The 16,946-nt window shown below is 44.8% G+C and overlaps 11 non-coding genes and 1 pseudogene across 11 annotated transcripts; all 12 read right to left on the reverse strand.

Annotated features, from left to right (window-relative positions):
• Positions 1–200: 200 nt before the first annotated feature.
• Positions 201–391, reverse strand: LOC141204731 (U2 spliceosomal RNA). Its single transcript, XR_012275587.1, has one exon. It is a non-coding gene; the product is annotated as a U2 spliceosomal RNA (small nuclear RNA).
• A 1,109-nt stretch (positions 392–1,500) lies between these two features.
• On the reverse strand, positions 1,501–1,691 carry LOC141204742 (U2 spliceosomal RNA). Its single transcript, XR_012275598.1, has one exon. It is a non-coding gene; the product is annotated as a U2 spliceosomal RNA (small nuclear RNA).
• Positions 1,692–2,806: 1,115 nt separating this feature from the next.
• Positions 2,807–3,000, reverse strand: LOC141204389 (U2 spliceosomal RNA). The gene has a single exon (XR_012275315.1). It is a non-coding gene; the product is annotated as a U2 spliceosomal RNA (small nuclear RNA).
• Positions 3,001–5,948: 2,948 nt separating this feature from the next.
• LOC141204753 (U2 spliceosomal RNA) lies at positions 5,949–6,139 on the reverse strand. The gene has a single exon (XR_012275609.1). It is a non-coding gene; the product is annotated as a U2 spliceosomal RNA (small nuclear RNA).
• A 1,115-nt stretch (positions 6,140–7,254) lies between these two features.
• On the reverse strand, positions 7,255–7,445 carry LOC141204765 (U2 spliceosomal RNA). Its single transcript, XR_012275621.1, has one exon. It is a non-coding gene; the product is annotated as a U2 spliceosomal RNA (small nuclear RNA).
• Positions 7,446–8,557: 1,112 nt separating this feature from the next.
• On the reverse strand, positions 8,558–8,748 carry LOC141204778 (U2 spliceosomal RNA). Its single transcript, XR_012275632.1, has one exon. It is a non-coding gene; the product is annotated as a U2 spliceosomal RNA (small nuclear RNA).
• A 1,115-nt stretch (positions 8,749–9,863) lies between these two features.
• Positions 9,864–10,048, reverse strand: LOC141204234 (U2 spliceosomal RNA). The gene has a single exon (XR_012275201.1). It is a non-coding gene; the product is annotated as a U2 spliceosomal RNA (small nuclear RNA).
• A 524-nt stretch (positions 10,049–10,572) lies between these two features.
• On the reverse strand, positions 10,573–10,688 carry LOC141204419 (U2 spliceosomal RNA; annotated as a pseudogene).
• Positions 10,689–11,803: 1,115 nt separating this feature from the next.
• LOC141204199 (U2 spliceosomal RNA) lies at positions 11,804–11,994 on the reverse strand. The gene has a single exon (XR_012275168.1). It is a non-coding gene; the product is annotated as a U2 spliceosomal RNA (small nuclear RNA).
• A 1,115-nt stretch (positions 11,995–13,109) lies between these two features.
• Positions 13,110–13,300, reverse strand: LOC141204086 (U2 spliceosomal RNA). Its single transcript, XR_012275058.1, has one exon. It is a non-coding gene; the product is annotated as a U2 spliceosomal RNA (small nuclear RNA).
• Positions 13,301–14,415: 1,115 nt separating this feature from the next.
• LOC141204789 (U2 spliceosomal RNA) lies at positions 14,416–14,606 on the reverse strand. The gene has a single exon (XR_012275643.1). It is a non-coding gene; the product is annotated as a U2 spliceosomal RNA (small nuclear RNA).
• A 1,115-nt stretch (positions 14,607–15,721) lies between these two features.
• Positions 15,722–15,912, reverse strand: LOC141204801 (U2 spliceosomal RNA). The gene has a single exon (XR_012275654.1). It is a non-coding gene; the product is annotated as a U2 spliceosomal RNA (small nuclear RNA).
• Positions 15,913–16,946: the final 1,034 nt, after the last annotated feature.

The following is a 16,946-nucleotide window of genomic DNA, read 5'->3' on the forward strand; positions in this document are numbered from 1 at the left end:
TTACATGGCAATGCAATGCACAGTTGCTGAAGTTGAACCAAAATGAGCTTGTAATCTGGCTTCTGCAACTTTGAACATGAAAAATCCAATGAGGAGAAGAAAAGCAAAGCCAAAGAGTCCATCCCAAAATCCGACAAACAAGCAAAATGAACAAAAAACATTGAATTCAATTCTTTCTGATTTTAGAAACTGCATTAAAGAAGGGGTGCACCGGTCCTGGAGATACTGCAATACCAGGTCAATGCGTGGAGTGGACAGAGCAAGCTCTTTTTCCATCTCCCTGTTCTAAAAATCCATTTAATATATGGTCCCCAGATAGGGGACGTATCAGATATTAAACTGATAAGAACAGATACTACACTTGATCTTAGCCAAAAGGCCGAGAAGCGATAACCAGAATTGGTTTCAAACTACGGAGCCACCCAAGGATCCTGAAAAGTCCATTTGTGGAGATGAGCTCCTGGACTCCCGTTAAGAAGACATGTTGTCAACCTCTAGATCCCTTACATGCCTGCACTTTTCGGCTTGCTGCTGCTGCAATCCACGCGTTTTAGATCTGCATAACTCCACCTCTTTAAACACAGCACCTTCACCCCCTGCTGTTCCCACCCGCCTCAACACCGTTGGAAGGGAGGAGAACCAATTAAGGCGGGGGGTGGGGTGGAACGAGCAGCTGTCTACCCTTAGCAGGAGGGCTCCTGATTACATACCTCTCCTGCTGCTGCTGGCTGTCCAGCAGCAGACTGAAGGTGGCTGCTGCTGTGCACAGGTATATAAAGGCTCAGAGCCTATTATGACACGCGCAGCCAGCGTTCCATTGCCACATTCCATCTACTGCAGGCAGGATACCTGGCTGGCTGAATGTCGCTGAGAAGCTCACAGAGACCGCCATAAGCAACAGTTTAACAGAATGCCACAGACTAATCAACCAAACTTTTTGGGTTGGGTTCTCTTTTATAGTCTGCAGGCATTAAATGAAAGAAGTCAGTGTTCCAGCAGAAGGAGACAACGTTTCAGAAAAGGCATTGTAGCAAACCAAAAAAGAAATTTTAAGCGCAGCAGAGTAACCAGCGCACATACCTGTTAGCTCAGGTGAGTTTAAAAGGCTGCTGTTGATAACAAGGGCATTTGCTAAATAGATGGTGTGTGTGCAACAATATACTGAAAGGTCAATTATATTGTGCAGCTTATCTCACCACCTGTAGTTATTTAGGTGAAAGCTCCAAAATGCTTGCCTAATATGTCTGTTTATCCAAAAGGAAGTAAAAAGGGAGAGCTAGAAAGATAGCATTGCATCACATTACATGGCAATGCAATGCACAGTTGCTGAAGTTGAACCAAAATGAGCTTGTAATCTGGCTTCTGCAACTTTGAACATGAAAAATCCAATGAGGAGAAGAAAAGCAAAGCCAAAGAGTCCATCCCAAAATCCGACAAACAAGCAAAATGAACAAAAAACATTGAATTCAATTCTTTCTGATTTTAGAAACTGCATTAAAGAAGGGGTGCACCGGTCCTGGAGATACTGCAATACCAGGTCAATGCGTGGAGTGGACAGAGCAAGCTCTTTTTCCATCTCCCTGTTCTAAAAATCCATTTAATATATGGTCCCCAGATAGGGGACGTATCAGATATTAAACTGATAAGAACAGATACTACACTTGATCTTAGCCAAAAGGCCGAGAAGCGATAACCAGAATTGGTTTCAAACTACGGAGCCACCCAAGGATCCTGAAAAGTCCATTTGTGGAGATGAGCTCCTGGACTCCCGTTAAGAAGACATGTTGTCAACCTCTAGATCCCTTACATGCCTGCACTTTTCGGCTTGCTGCTGCTGAAATCCACGCGTTTTAGATCTGCATAACTCCACCTCTTCAAACACAGCACCTTCACCCCCTGCTGTTCCCACCCGCCTCAACACCGTTGGAAGGGAGGAGAACCAATTAAGGCGGGGGGTGGGGTGGAACGAGCAGCTGTCTACCCTTAGCAGGAGGGCTCCTGATTACATACCTCTCCTGCTGCTGCTGCTGCTGGCTGTCCAGCAGCAGACTGAAGGTGGCTGCTGCTGTGCACAGGTATATAAAGGCTCAGAGCCTATTATGACACGCGCAGCCAGCGTTCCATTGCCACATTCCATCTACTGCAGGCAGGATACCTGGCTGGCTGAATGTCGCTGAGAAGCTCACAGAGACCGCCATAAGCAACAGTTTAACAGAATGCCACAGACTAATCAACCAAACTTTTTGGGTTGGGTTCTCTTTTATAGTCTGCAGGCATTAAATGAAAGAAGTCAGTGTTCCAGCAGAAGGAGACAACGTTTCAGAAAAGGCATTGTAGCAAACCAAAAAAGAAATTTTAAGCGCAGCAGAGTAACCAGCGCACATACCTGTTAGCTCAGGTGAGTTTAAAAGGCTGCTGTTGATAACAAGGGCATTTGCTAAATAGATGGTGTGTGTGCAACAATATACTGAAAGGTCAATTATATTGTGCAGCTTATCTCACCACCTGTAGTTATTTAGGTGAAAGCTCCAAAATGCTTGCCTAATATGTCTGTTTATCCAAAAGGAAGTAAAAAGGGAGAGCTAGAAAGATAGCATTGCATCACATTACATGGCAATGCAATGCACAGTTGCTGAAGTTGAACCAAAATGAGCTTGTAATCTGGCTTCTGCAACTTTGAACATGAAAAATCCAATGAGGAGAAGAAAAGCAAAGCCAAAGAGTCCATCCCAAAATCCGACAAACAAGCAAAATGAACAAAAAACATTGAATTCAATTCTTTCTGATTTTAGAAACTGCATTAAAGAAGGGGTGCACCGGTCCTGGAGATACTGCAATACCAGGTCAATGCGTGGAGTGGACAGAGCAAGCTCTTTTTCCATCTCCCTGTTCTAAAAATCCATTTAATATATGGTCCCCAGATAGGGGACGTATCAGATATTAAACTGATAAGAACAGATTTTTTTTTTTTTTTTTTTTTTTTTTTTTTTCCACTCAGATTACAAGTCCCATATTTACGATTTCATGCTTTGCAATGATTTCCAAATGGTATTAGGTTGTTATCCATCATTGTGGGTCATATATCCATTTTTCCAATCTTATTTTATATATATATACGTTTATATTATCACAATACAGTTATTCCATATTCTTTACATCACAACATTACAATCTTTACCATTACGATTTAAGGCAACATTCCTCTCTTCAGGCCATATGCTGCCAAGGCATTCAAAAGCCTTCCATCCAGAAACCGACCATCCCAAGCTTCTTCTACCTCTTTAGCCAACGACTGAGGTATTCTGTAAGTTGAAAAAAAACGATGCATATCGCTATAAATGTTATTCCACACTTTGCGCCTTAGACTAGCCTGACTCCCCCCTTCACAACTCTCTAGCATTTTCAACACTTCTTGTCTCTCCTCCATCTCCCTCATATTTTTTTCTGAAACATCCTTTGCTTTACTAGAGTCCTTCCCAGATGACAAAACTCCTTCAATTTCTTCTCTGGCTTCACATGCGACATCCTCTCTTTCTTCTTCACTAGTTTCTTCACCCTCCTCCTCCTCTTCCATATTACTTACAGCACCTTCCTTTTCATCCTGACTGGAGGACTCACTTTCCTCCTGATCTTCTGACTCCCTATCCACCTCCACTTCTTCTTCCAAGCTAGTATTTTCAATCTCAACGCCTGTGATATCACTCTCAGTATCTTCTTCCATATGATCACCTTCTTTTCTTATATCTCTTATTTGTTCCTCCTTCTTTTGAGATATGTTCTCTTCCGTTTCATCATGGGGGGCAGCTTCAGACTCTTCTTCATTTCCATCTTCCTTGTCAACTGACTTCTCCTCCCTTTTATTGACAGGACAGCAATCATATAAATGACCACTGCCACCACATAGATTACATTTCTTACTTTTTTCACAATTCTCTGCCTTATGTCCCACTTCTTCACACTTGGCACACCACTGTAATGTACAGGAATCCTTTTCATGGCCATACTGTTTACAACGCCTACAAAACTTCGGCATACCTGTAAAGAACATATCTCCATTAACTGTCCCGATTTTGAATCTACTTGGTGGGAGTACCACAACACCATCCGAACTTTCCTTGAACTTGACCAGGAACCTCCACCTCGTGGTCCAAAAACCATATCGGTTAAACATTTTGCCAGCAGAACTCACTTTCTCACAGTACCGGGATAAAAAGGTCATGATCTCTTCTTCCAATATGAAAGGACTATACATCCTTATTACTATTAGCCTTTCCTTCCTAGGAAAATGCGACACAAAAAAAACACCTTCAAGTATCGAATCTTCCTTCACTAGATCCATTCTCTTCCAAAAGTCAGAAAAGATATCTTCTGAACAAAAAATAACATCATATATCCCTCTCTTCGGGAACTCCAACATAGACAAAACTTGTTCCATTTGAACTTCCAATAGTCCAAACAAAATCTTCTCTACCAAAAAAAACAAGCCAGACTTCTTCTTCTCTGGATCCAAAAAAATAAACCGCACTGCATTCTTCAGTCTTGAAAAAACTGGGACCTCTTCACAGGTCAGCATATTTGGGCTTCTCCCGTCCATATCTTCACACCAAACGTGGCAAAAATCCTCCTCGCCTACTTAAAAAAAGCAGGCAGGCTGATCGCCCCTCGTTGCCCAGGGACTAATCTGGCTCCCCAAAAGCAGCAAGGGGGTGAAGCCGCACTGCTACATGCAGCGATCCCCCGAGGCCAAGGAGCCGGGTACCCAAGGCACCTCTCAGCCAAGACCAAGGCAGCAACCGGTAGATCACTGCACTTGATCTTAGCCAAAAGGCCGAGAAGCGATAACCAGAATTGGTTTCAAACTACGGAGCCACCCAAGGATCCTGAAAAGTCCATTTGTGGAGATGAGCTCCTGGACTCCCGTTAAGAAGACATGTTGTCAACCTCTAGATTCCTTACATGCCTGCACTTTTCGGCTTGCTGCTGCTGCAATCCACGCGTTTTAGATCTGCATAACTCCACCTCTTTAAACACAGCACCTTCACCCCCTGCTGTTCCCACCAGCCTCAACACCGTTGGAAGGGAGGAGAACCAATTAAGGCGGGGGGTGGGGTGGAACGAGCAGCTGTCTACCCTTAGCAGGAGGGCTCCTGATTACATACCTCTCCTGCTGCTGCTGCTGGCTGTCCAGCAGCAGACTGAAGGTGGCTGCTGCTGTGCACAGGTATATAAAGGCTCAGAGCCTATTATGACACGCGCAGCCAGCGTTCCATTGCCACATTCCATCTACTGCAGGCAGGATACCTGGCTGGCTGAATGTCGCTGAGAAGCTCACAGAGACCGCCATAAGCAACAGTTTAACAGAATGCCACAGACTAATCAATCAAACTTTTTGGGTTGGGTTCTCTTTTATAGTCTGCAGGCATTAAATGAAAGAAGTCAGTGTTCCAGCAGAAGGAGACAACGTTTCAGAAAAGGCATTGTAGCAAACCAAAAAAGAAATTTTAAGCGCAGCAGAGTAACCAGCGCACATACCTGTTAGCTCAGGTGAGTTTAAAAGGCTGCTGTTGATAACAAGGGCATTTGCTAAATAGATGGTGTGTGTGCAACAATATACTGAAAGGTCAATTATATTGTGCAGCTTATCTCACCACCTGTAGTTATTTAGGTGAAAGCTCCAAAATGCTTGCCTAATATGTCTGTTTATCCAAAAGGAAGTAAAAAGGGAGAGCTAGAAAGATAGCATTGCATCACATTACATGGCAATGCAATGCACAGTTGCTGAAGTTGAACCAAAATGAGCTTGTAATCTGGCTTCTGCAACTTTGAACATGAAAAATCCAATGAGGAGAAGAAAAGCAAAGCCAAAGAGTCCATCCCAAAATCCGACAAGCAAAATGAACAAAAAACATTGAATTCAATTCTTTCTGATTTTAGAAACTGCATTAAAGAAGGGGTGCACCGGTCCTGGAGATACTGCAATACCAGGTCAATGCGTGGAGTGGACAGAGCAAGCTCTTTTTCCATCTCCCTGTTCTAAAAATCCATTTAATATATGGTCCCCAGATAGGGGACGTATCAGATATTAAACTGATAAGAACAGATACTACACTTGATCTTAGCCAAAAGGCCGAGAAGCGATAACCAGAATTGGTTTCAAACTACGGAGCCACCCAAGGATCCTGAAAAGTCCATTTGTGGAGATGAGCTCCTGGACTCCCGTTAAGAAGACATGTTGTCAACCTCTAGATCCCTTACATGCCTGCACTTTTCGGCTTGCTGCTGCTGCAATCCACGCGTTTTAGATCTGCATAACTCCACCTCTTTAAACACAGCACCTTCACCCCCTGCTGTTCCCACCCGCCTCAACACCGTTGGAAGGGAGGAGAACCAATTAAGGCGGGGGGTGGGGTGGAACGAGCAGCTGTCTACCCTTAGCAAGAGGGCTCCTGATTACATACCTCTCCTGCTGCTGCTGCTGCTGGCTGTCCAGCAGCAGACTGAAGGTGGCTGCTGCTGTGCACAGGTATATAAAGGCTCAGAGCCTATTATGACACGCGCAGCCAGCGTTCCATTGCCACATTCCATCTACTGCAGGCAGGATACCTGGCTGGCTGAATGTCGCTGAGAAGCTCACAGAGACCGCCATAAGCAACAGTTTTACAGAATGCCACAGACTAATCAACCAAACTTTTTGGGTTGGGTTCTCTTTTATAGTCTGCAGGCATTAAATGAAAGAAGTCAGTGTTCCAGCAGAAGGAGACAACGTTTCAGAAAAGGCATTGTAGCAAACCAAAAAAGAAATTTTAAGCGCAGCAGAGTAACCAGCGCACATACCTGTTAGCTCAGGTGAGTTTAAAAGGCTGCTGTTGATAACAAGGGCATTTGCTAAATAGATGGTGTGTGTGCAACAATATACTGAAAGGTCAATTATATTGTGCAGCTTATCTCACCACCTGTAGTTATTTAGGTGAAAGCTCCAAAATGCTTGCCTAATATGTCTGTTTATCCAAAAGGAAGTAAAAAGGGAGAGCTAGAAAGATAGCATTGCATCACATTACATGGCAATGCAATGCACAGTTGCTGAAGTTGAACCAAAATGAGCTTGTAATCTGGCTTCTGCAACTTTGAACATGAAAAATCCAATGAGGAGAAGAAAAGCAAAGCCAAAGAGTCCATCCCAAAATCCGACAAACAAGCAAAATGAACAAAAAACATTGAATTCAATTCTTTCTGATTTTAGAAACTGCATTAAAGAAGGGGTGCACCGGTCCTGGAGATACTGCAATACCAGGTCAATGCGTGGAGTGGACAGAGCAAGCTCTTTTTCCATCTCCCTGTTCTAAAAATCCATTTAATATATGGTCCCCAGATAGGGGACGTATCAGATATTAAACTGATAAGAACAGATACTACACTTGATCTTAGCCAAAAGGCCGAGAAGCGATAACCAGAATTGGTTTCAAACTACGGAGCCACCCAAGGATCCTGAAAAGTCCATTTGTGGAGATGAGCTCCTGGACTCCCGTTAAGAAGACATGTTGTCAACCTCTAGATCCCTTACATGCCTGCACTTTTCGGCTTGCTGCTGCTGCAATCCACGCGTTTTAGATCTGCATAACTCCACCTCTTTAAACACAGCACCTTCACCCCCTGCTGTTCCCACCCGCCTCAACACCGTTGGAAGGGAGGAGAACCAATTAAGGCGGGGGGTGGGGTGGAACGAGCAGCTGTCTACCCTTAGCAGGAGGGCTCCTGATTACATACCTCTCCTGCTGCTGCTGCTGGCTGTCCAGCAGCAGACTGAAGGTGGCTGCTGCTGTGCACAGGTATATAAAGGCTCAGAGCCTATTATGACACGCGCAGCCAGCGTTCCATTGCCACATTCCATCTACTGCAGGCAGGATACCTGGCTGGCTGAATGTCGCTGAGAAGCTCACAGAGACCGCCATAAGCAACAGTTTAACAGAATGCCACAGACTAATCAACCAAACTTTTTGGGTTGGGTTCTCTTTTATAGTCTGCAGGCATTAAATGAAAGAAGTCAGTGTTCCAGCAGAAGGAGACAACGTTTCAGAAAAGGCATTGTAGCAAACCAAAAAAGAAATTTTAAGCGCAGCAGAGTAACCAGCGCACATACCTGTTAGCTCAGGTGAGTTTAAAAGGCTGCTGTTGATAACAAGGGCATTTGCTAAATAGATGGTGTGTGTGCAACAATATACTGAAAGGTCAATTATATTGTGCAGCTTATCTCACCACCTGTAGTTATTTAGGTGAAAGCTCCAAAATGCTTGCCTAATATGTCTGTTTATCCAAAAGGAAGTAAAAAGGGAGAGCTAGAAAGATAGCATTGCATCACATTACATGGCAATGCAATGCACAGTTGCTGAAGTTGAACCAAAATGAGCTTGTAATCTGGCTTCTGCAACTTTGAACATGAAAAATCCAATGAGGAGAAGAAAAGCAAAGCCAAAGAGTCCATCCCAAAATCCGACAAACAAGCAAAATGAACAAAAAACATTGAATTCAATTCTTTCTGATTTTAGAAACTGCATTAAAGAAGGGGTGCACCGGTCCTGGAGATACTGCAATACCAGGTCAATGCGTGGAGTGGACAGAGCAAGCTCTTTTTCCATCTCCCTGTTCTAAAAATCCATTTAATATATGGTCCCCAGATAGGGGACGTATCAGATATTAAACTGATAAGAACAGATACTACACTTGATCTTAGCCAAAAGGCCGAGAAGCGATAACCAGAATTGGTTTCAAACTACGGAGCCACCCAAGGATCCTGAAAAGTCCATTTGTGGAGATGAGCTCCTGGACTCCCGTTAAGAAGACATGTTGTCAACCTCTAGATCCCTTACATGCCTGCACTTTTCGGCTTGCTGCTGCTGCAATCCACGCGTTTTAGATCTGCATAACTCCACCTCTTTAAACACAGCACCTTCACCCCCTGCTGTTCCCACCCGCCTCAACACTGTTGGAAGGGAGGAGAACCAATTAAGGCGGGGGGTGGGGTGGAACGAGCAGCTGTCTACCCTTAGCAGGAGGGCTCCTGATTACATACCTCTCCTGCTGCTGCTGCTGCTGGCTGTCCAGCAGCAGACTGAAGGTGGCTGCTGCTGTGCACAGGTATATAAAGGCTCAGAGCCTATTATGACACGCGCAGCCAGCGTTCCATTGCCACATTCCATCTACTGCAGGCAGGATACCTGGCTGGCTGAATGTCGCTGAGAAGCTCACCAAGACCGCCATAAGCAACAGTTTAACAGAATGCCACAGACTAATCAACCAAACTTTTTGGGTTGGGTTCTCTTTTATAGTCTGCAGGCATTAAATGAAAGAAGTCAGTGTTCCAGCAGAAGGAGACAACGTTTCAGAAAAGGCATTGTAGCAAACCAAAAAAGAAATTTTAAGCGCAGCAGAGTAACCAGCGCACATACCTGTTAGCTCAGGTGAGTTTAAAAGGCTGCTGTTGATAACAAGGGCATTTGCTAAATAGATGGTGTGTGTGCAACAATATACTGAAAGGTCAATTATATTGTGCAGCTTATCTCACCACCTGTAGTTATTTAGGTGAAAGCTCCAAAATGCTTGCCTAATATGTCTGTTTATCCAAAAGGAAGTAAAAAGGGAGAGCTAGAAAGATAGCATTGCATCACATTACATGGCAATGCAATGCACAGTTGCTGAAGTTGAACCAAAATGAGCTTGTAATCTGGCTTCTGCAACTTTGAACATGAAAAATCCAATGAGGAGAAGAAAAGCAAAGCCAAAGAGTCCATCCCAAAATCCGACAAACAAGCAAAATGAACAAAAAACATTGAATTCAATTCTTTCTGATTTTAGAAACTGCATTAAAGAAGGGGTGCACCGGTCCTGGAGATACTGCAATACCAGGTCAATGCGTGGAGTGGACAGAGCAAGCTCTTTTTCCATCTCCCTGTTCTAAAAATCCATTTAATATATGGTCCCCAGATAGGGGACGTATCAGATATTAAACTGATAAGAACAGATTTTTTTTTGATTGAAGCTGCATCCAAGGCACTGAAAAATGTGACCGAAGTCACACCAAAACAGCGCACGAGGCGAGGATTCATGTGGACCCTTCCCGGAGGAGAGGGTCCCCAATAAACCATCCCCATCCCTCCGAGCCAGAAGGCCACAGCGAGGGTCAGGGATCTCCGATGCTCTCCCTAGCCGAAGCCGGAGAAGAGCCGTTTTCTTGCTCCCAGCTTCCATCTAGGCTGCCACCCTAGTGGAGCTGGAGCCTGTGTTGGTTTCTCAGCCCAAAGCTGACCGGACCTCCGACCGGGTTTATAAAAATTCCCCTTCCTAGCCCGGATGCCAGGAATAGGGGGGGTTGCTCAGAAAGTATGATTGGCAAAGGTGCGGCGTGCTACGAAGCCAAGTCTTTCTGGGGTTCCCAGTCCCAGTAAGCTTGGACTCCCACCAGGGCGCCTACTCCTGGGGCACATTGCTCCAAAGCCCTCACACTTACCCAGCCTAGTGACTTCAATCCTGGAGGCCCATGTTTTCCATCAGATAACTCTATGAGCCACCTGGCGTACTAACAAGTGCACCAAACCAGTGTGTAATATGCATCAATTTACTAGGGCAGCCCAAGGACAAAACTGCCTTTTCAAAAGATACTACACTTGATCTTAGCCAAAAGGCCGAGAAGCGATAACCAGAATTGGTTTCAAACTACGGAGCCACCCAAGGATCCTGAAAAGTCCATTTGTGGAGATGAGCTCCTGGACTCCCGTTAAGAAGACATGTTGTCAACCTCTAGATCCCTTACATGCCTGCACTTTTCGGCTTGCTGCTGCTGCAATCCACGCGTTTTAGATCTGCATAACTCCACCTCTTTAAACACAGCACCTTCACCCCCTGCTGTTCCCACCCGCCTCAACACCGTTGGAAGGGAGGAGAACCAATTAAGGCGGGGGGTGGGGTGGAACGAGCAGCTGTCTACCCTTAGCAGGAGGGCTCCTGATTACATACCTCTCCTGCTGCTGCTGCTGCTGGCTGTCCAGCAGCAGACTGAAGGTGGCTGCTGCTGTGCACAGGTATATAAAGGCTCAGAGCCTATTATGACACGCGCAGCCAGCGTTCCATTGCCACATTCCATCTACTGCAGGCAGGATACCTGGCTGGCTGAATGTCGCTGAGAAGCTCACAGAGACTGCCATAAGCAACAGTTTAACAGAATGCCACAGACTAATCAACCAAACTTTTTGGGTTGGGTTCTCTTTTATAGTCTGCAGGCATTAAATGAAAGAAGTCAGTGTTCCAGCAGAAGGAGACAACGTTTCAGAAAAGGCATTGTAGCAAACCAAAAAAGAAATTTTAAGCGCAGCAGAGTAACCAGCGCACATACCTGTTAGCTCAGGTGAGTTTAAAAGGCTGCTGTTGATAACAAGGGCATTTGCTAAATAGATGGTGTGTGTGCAACAATATACTGAAAGGTCAATTATATTGTGCAGCTTATCTCACCACCTGTAGTTATTTAGGTGAAAGCTCCAAAATGCTTGCCTAATATGTCTGTTTATCCAAAAGGAAGTAAAAAGGGAGAGCTAGAAAGATAGCATTGCATCACATTACATGGCAATGCAATGCACAGTTGCTGAAGTTGAACCAAAATGAGCTTGTAATCTGGCTTCTGCAACTTTGAACATGAAAAATCCAATGAGGAGAAGAAAAGCAAAGCCAAAGAGTCCATCCCAAAATCCGACAAACAAGCAAAATGAACAAAAAACATTGAATTCAATTCTTTCTGATTTTAGAAACTGCATTAAAGAAGGGGTGCACCGGTCCTGGAGATACTGCAATACGAGGTCAATGCGTGGAGTGGACAGAGCAAGCTCTTTTTCCATCTCCCTGTTCTAAAAATCCATTTAATATATGGTCCCCAGATAGGGGACGTATCAGATATTAAACTGATAAGAACAGATACTACACTTGATCTTAGCCAAAAGGCCGAGAAGCGATAACCAGAATTGGTTTCAAACTACGGAGCCACCCAAGGATCCTGAAAAGTCCATTTGTGGAGATGAGCTCCTGGACTCCCGTTAAGAAGACATGTTGTCAACCTCTAGATCCCTTACATGCCTGCACTTTTCGGCTTGCTGCTGCTGCAATCCACGCGTTTTAGATCTGCATAACTCCACCTCTTTAAACACAGCACCTTCACCCCCTGCTGTTCCCACCCGCCTCAACACCGTTGGAAGGGAGGAGAACCAATTAAGGCGGGGGGTGGGGTGGAACGAGCAGCTGTCTACCCTTAGCAGGAGGGCTCCTGATTACATACCTCTCCTGCTGCTGCTGCTGCTGGCTGTCCAGCAGCAGACTGAAGGTGGCTGCTGCTGTGCACAGGTATATAAAGGCTCAGAGCCTATTATGACACGCGCAGCCAGCGTTCCATTGCCACATTCCATCTACTGCACGCAGGATACCTGGCTGGCTGAATGTCGCTGAGAAGCTCACAGAGACCGCCATAAGCAACAGTTTAACAGAATGCCACAGACTAATCAACCAAACTTTTTGGGTTGGGTTCTCTTTTATAGTCTGCAGGCATTAAATGAAAGAAGTCAGTGTTCCAGCAGAAGGAGACAACGTTTCAGAAAAGGCATTGTAGCAAACCAAAAAAGAAATTTTAAGCGCAGCAGAGTAACCAGCGCACATACCTGTTAGCTCAGGTGAGTTTAAAAGGCTGCTGTTGATAACAAGGGCATTTGCTAAATAGATGGTGTGTGTGCAACAATATACTGAAAGGTCAATTATATTGTGCAGCTTATCTCACCACCTGTAGTTATTTAGGTGAAAGCTCCAAAATGCTTGCCTAATATGTCTGTTTATCCAAAAGGAAGTAAAAAGGGAGAGCTAGAAAGATAGCATTGCATCACATTACATGGCAATGCAATGCACAGTTGCTGAAGTTGAACCAAAATGAGCTTGTAATCTGGCTTCTGCAACTTTGAACATGAAAAATCCAATGAGGAGAAGAAAAGCAAAGCCAAAGAGTCCATCCCAAAATCCGACAAACAAGCAAAATGAACAAAAAACATTGAATTCAATTCTTTCTGATTTTAGAAACTGCATTAAAGAAGGGGTGCACCGGTCCTGGAGATACTGCAATACCAGGTCAATGCGTGGAGTGGACAGAGCAAGCTCTTTTTCCATCTCCCTGTTCTAAAAATCCATTTAATATATGGTCCCCAGATAGGGGACGTATCAGATATTAAACTGATAAGAACAGATACTACACTTGATCTTAGCCAAAAGGCTGAGAAGCGATAACCAGAATTGGTTTCAAACTACGGAGCCACCCAAGGATCCTGAAAAGTCCATTTGTGGAGATGAGCTCCTGGACTCCCGTTAAGAAGACATGTTGTCAACCTCTAGATCCCTTACATGCCTGCACTTTTCGGCTTGCTGCTGCTGCAATCCACGCGTTTTAGATCTGCATAACTCCACCTCTTTAAACACAGCACCTTCACCCCCTGCTGTTCCCACCCGCCTCAACACCGTTGGAAGGGAGGAGAACCAATTAAGGCGGGGGGTGGGGTGGAACGAGCAGCTGTCTACCCTTAGCAGGAGGGCTCCTGATTACATACCTCTCCTGCTGCTTCTGCTGCTGGCTGTCCAGCAGCAGACTGAAGGTGGCTGCTGCTGTGCACAGGTATATAAAGGCTCAGAGCCTATTATGACACGCGCAGCCAGCGTTCCATTGCCACATTCCATCTACTGCAGGCAGGATACCTGGCTGGCTGAATGTCGCTGAGAAGCTCACAGAGACCGCCATAAGCAACAGCTTAACAGAATGCCACAGACTAATCAACCAAACTTTTTGGGTTGGGTTCTCTTTTATAGTCTGCAGGCATTAAATGAAAGAAGTCAGTGTTCCAGCAGAAGGAGACAACGTTTCAGAAAAGGCATTGTAGCAAACCAAAAAAGAAATTTTAAGCGCAGCAGAGTAACCAGCGCACATACCTGTTAGCTCAGGTGAGTTTAAAAGGCTGCTGTTGATAACAAGGGCATTTGCTAAATAGATGGTGTGTGTGCAACAATATACTGAAAGGTCAATTATATTGTGCAGCTTATCTCACCACCTGTAGTTATTTAGGTGAAAGCTCCAAAATGCTTGCCTAATATGTCTGTTTATCCAAAAGGAAGTAAAAAGGGAGAGCTAGAAAGATAGCATTGCATCACATTACATGGCAATGCAATGCACAGTTGCTGAAGTTGAACCAAAATGAGCTTGTAATCTGGCTTCTGCAACTTTGAACATGAAAAATCCAATGAGGAGAAGAAAAGCAAAGCCAAAGAGTCCATCCCAAAATCCGACAAACAAGCAAAATGAACAAAAAACATTGAATTCAATTCTTTCTGATTTTAGAAACTGCATTAAAGAAGGGGTGCACCGGTCCTGGAGATACTGCAATACCAGGTCAATGCGTGGAGTGGACAGAGCAAGCTCTTTTTCCATCTCCCTGTTCTAAAAATCCATTTAATATATGGTCCCCAGATAGGGGACGTATCAGATATTAAACTGATAAGAACAGATACTACACTTGATCTTAGCCAAAAGGCCGAGAAGCGATAACCAGAATTGGTTTCAAACTACGGAGCCACCCAAGGATCCTGAAAAGTCCATTTGTGGAGATGAGCTCCTGGACTCCCGTTAAGAAGACATGTTGTCAACCTCTAGATCCCTTACATGCCTGCACTTTTCGGCTTGCTGCTGCTGCAATCCACGCGTTTTAGATCTGCATAACTCCACCTCTTTAAACACAGCACCTTCACCCCCTGCTGTTCCCACCCGCCTCAACACCGTTGGAAGGGAGGAGAACCAATTAAGGCGGGGGGTGGGGTGGAACGAGCAGCTGTCTACCCTTAGCAGGAGGGCTCCTGATTACATACCTCTCCTGCTGCTGCTGCTGCTGGCTGTCCAGCAGCAGACTGAAGGTGGCTGCTGCTGTGCACAGGTATATAAAGGCTCAGAGCCTATTATGACACGCGCAGCCAGCGTTCCATTGCCACATTCCATCTACTGCAGGCAGGATACCTGGCTGGCTGAATGTCGCTGAGAAGCTCACAGAGACCGCCATAAGCAACAGTTTAACAGAATGCCACAGACTAATCAACCAAACTTTTTGGGTTGGGTTCTCTTTTATAGTCTGCAGGCATTAAATGAAAGAAGTCAGTGTTCCAGCAGAAGGAGACAACGTTTCAGAAAAGGCATTGTAGCAAACCAAAAAAGAAATTTTAAGCGCAGCAGAGTAACCAGCGCACATACCTGTTAGCTCAGGTGAGTTTAAAAGGCTGCTGTTGATAACAAGGGCATTTGCTAAATAGATGGTGTGTGTGCAACAATATAGTGAAAGGTCAATTATATTGTGCAGCTTATCTCACCACCTGTAGTTATTTAGGTGAAAGCTCCAAAATGCTTGCCTAATATGTCTGTTTATCCAAAAGGAAGTAAAAAGGGAGAGCTAGAAAGATAGCATTGCATCACATTACATGGCAATGCAATGCACAGTTGCTGAAGTTGAACCAAAATGAGCTTGTAATCTGGCTTCTGCAACTTTGAACATGAAAAATCCAATGAGGAGAAGAAAAGCAAAGCCAAAGAGTCCATCCCAAAATCCGACAAACAAGCAAAATGAACGAAAAACATTGAATTCAATTCTTTCTGATTTTAGAAACTGCATTAAAGAAGGGGTGCACCGGTCCTGGAGATACTGCAATACCAGGTCAATGCGTGGAGTGGACAGAGCAAGCTCTTTTTCCATCTCCCTGTTCTAAAAATCCATTTAATATATGGTCCCCAGATAGGGGACGTATCAGATATTAAACTGATAAGAACAGATACTACACTTGATCTTAGCCAAAAGGCCGAGAAGCGATAACCAGAATTGGTTTCAAACTACGGAGCCACCCAAGGATCCTGAAAAGTCCATTTGTGGAGATGAGCTCCTGGACTCCCGTTAAGAAGACATGTTGTCAACCTCTAGATCCCTTACATGCCTGCACTTTTCGGCTTGCTGCTGCTGCAATCCACGCGTTTTAGATCTGCATAACTCCACCTCTTTAAACACAGCACCTTCACCCCCTGCTGTTCCCACCCGCCTCAACACCGTTGGAAGGGAGGAGAACCAATTAAGGCGGGGGGTGGGGTGGAACGAGCAGCTGTCTACCCTTAGCAGGAGGGCTCCTGATTACATACCTCTCCTGCTGCTGCTGCTGCTGGCTGTCCAGCAGCAGACTGAAGGTGGCTGCTGCTGTGCACAGGTATATAAAGGCTCAGAGCCTATTATGACACGCGCAGCCAGCGTTCCATTGCCACATTCCATCTACTGCACGCAGGATACCTGGCTGGCTGAATGTCGCTGAGAAGCTCACAGAGACCGCCATAAGCAACAGTTTAACAGAATGCCACAGACTAATCAACCAAACTTTTTGGGTTGGGTTCTCTTTTATAGTCTGCAGGCATTAAATGAAAGAAGTCAGTGTTCCAGCAGAAGGAGACAACGTTTCAGAAAAGGCATTGTAGCAAACCAAAAAAGAAATTTTAAGCGCAGCAGAGTAACCAGCGCACATACCTGTTAGCTCAGGTGAGTTTAAAAGGCTGCTGTTGATAACAAGGGCATTTGCTAAATAGATGGTGTGTGTGCAACAATATACTGAAAGGTCAATTATATTGTGCAGCTTATCTCACCACCTGTAGTTATTTAGGTGAAAGCTCCAAAATGCTTGCCTAATATGTCTGTTTATCCAAAAGGAAGTAAAAAGGGAGAGCTAGAAAGATAGCATTGCATCACATTACATGGCAATGCAATGCACAGTTGCTGAAGTTGAACCAAAATGAGCTTGTAATCTGGCTTCTGCAACTTTGAACATGAAAAATCCAATGAGGAGAAGAAAAGCAAAGCCAAAGAGTC

This window comes from Phyllobates terribilis, unplaced genomic scaffold (assembly GCF_046119375.1).
Source record: "Phyllobates terribilis strain yellow unplaced genomic scaffold, ASM4611937v1 Scaffold_134__1_contigs__length_4944459, whole genome shotgun sequence".
NCBI classification, from domain to species: domain Eukaryota; kingdom Metazoa; phylum Chordata; class Amphibia; order Anura; family Dendrobatidae; genus Phyllobates; species Phyllobates terribilis.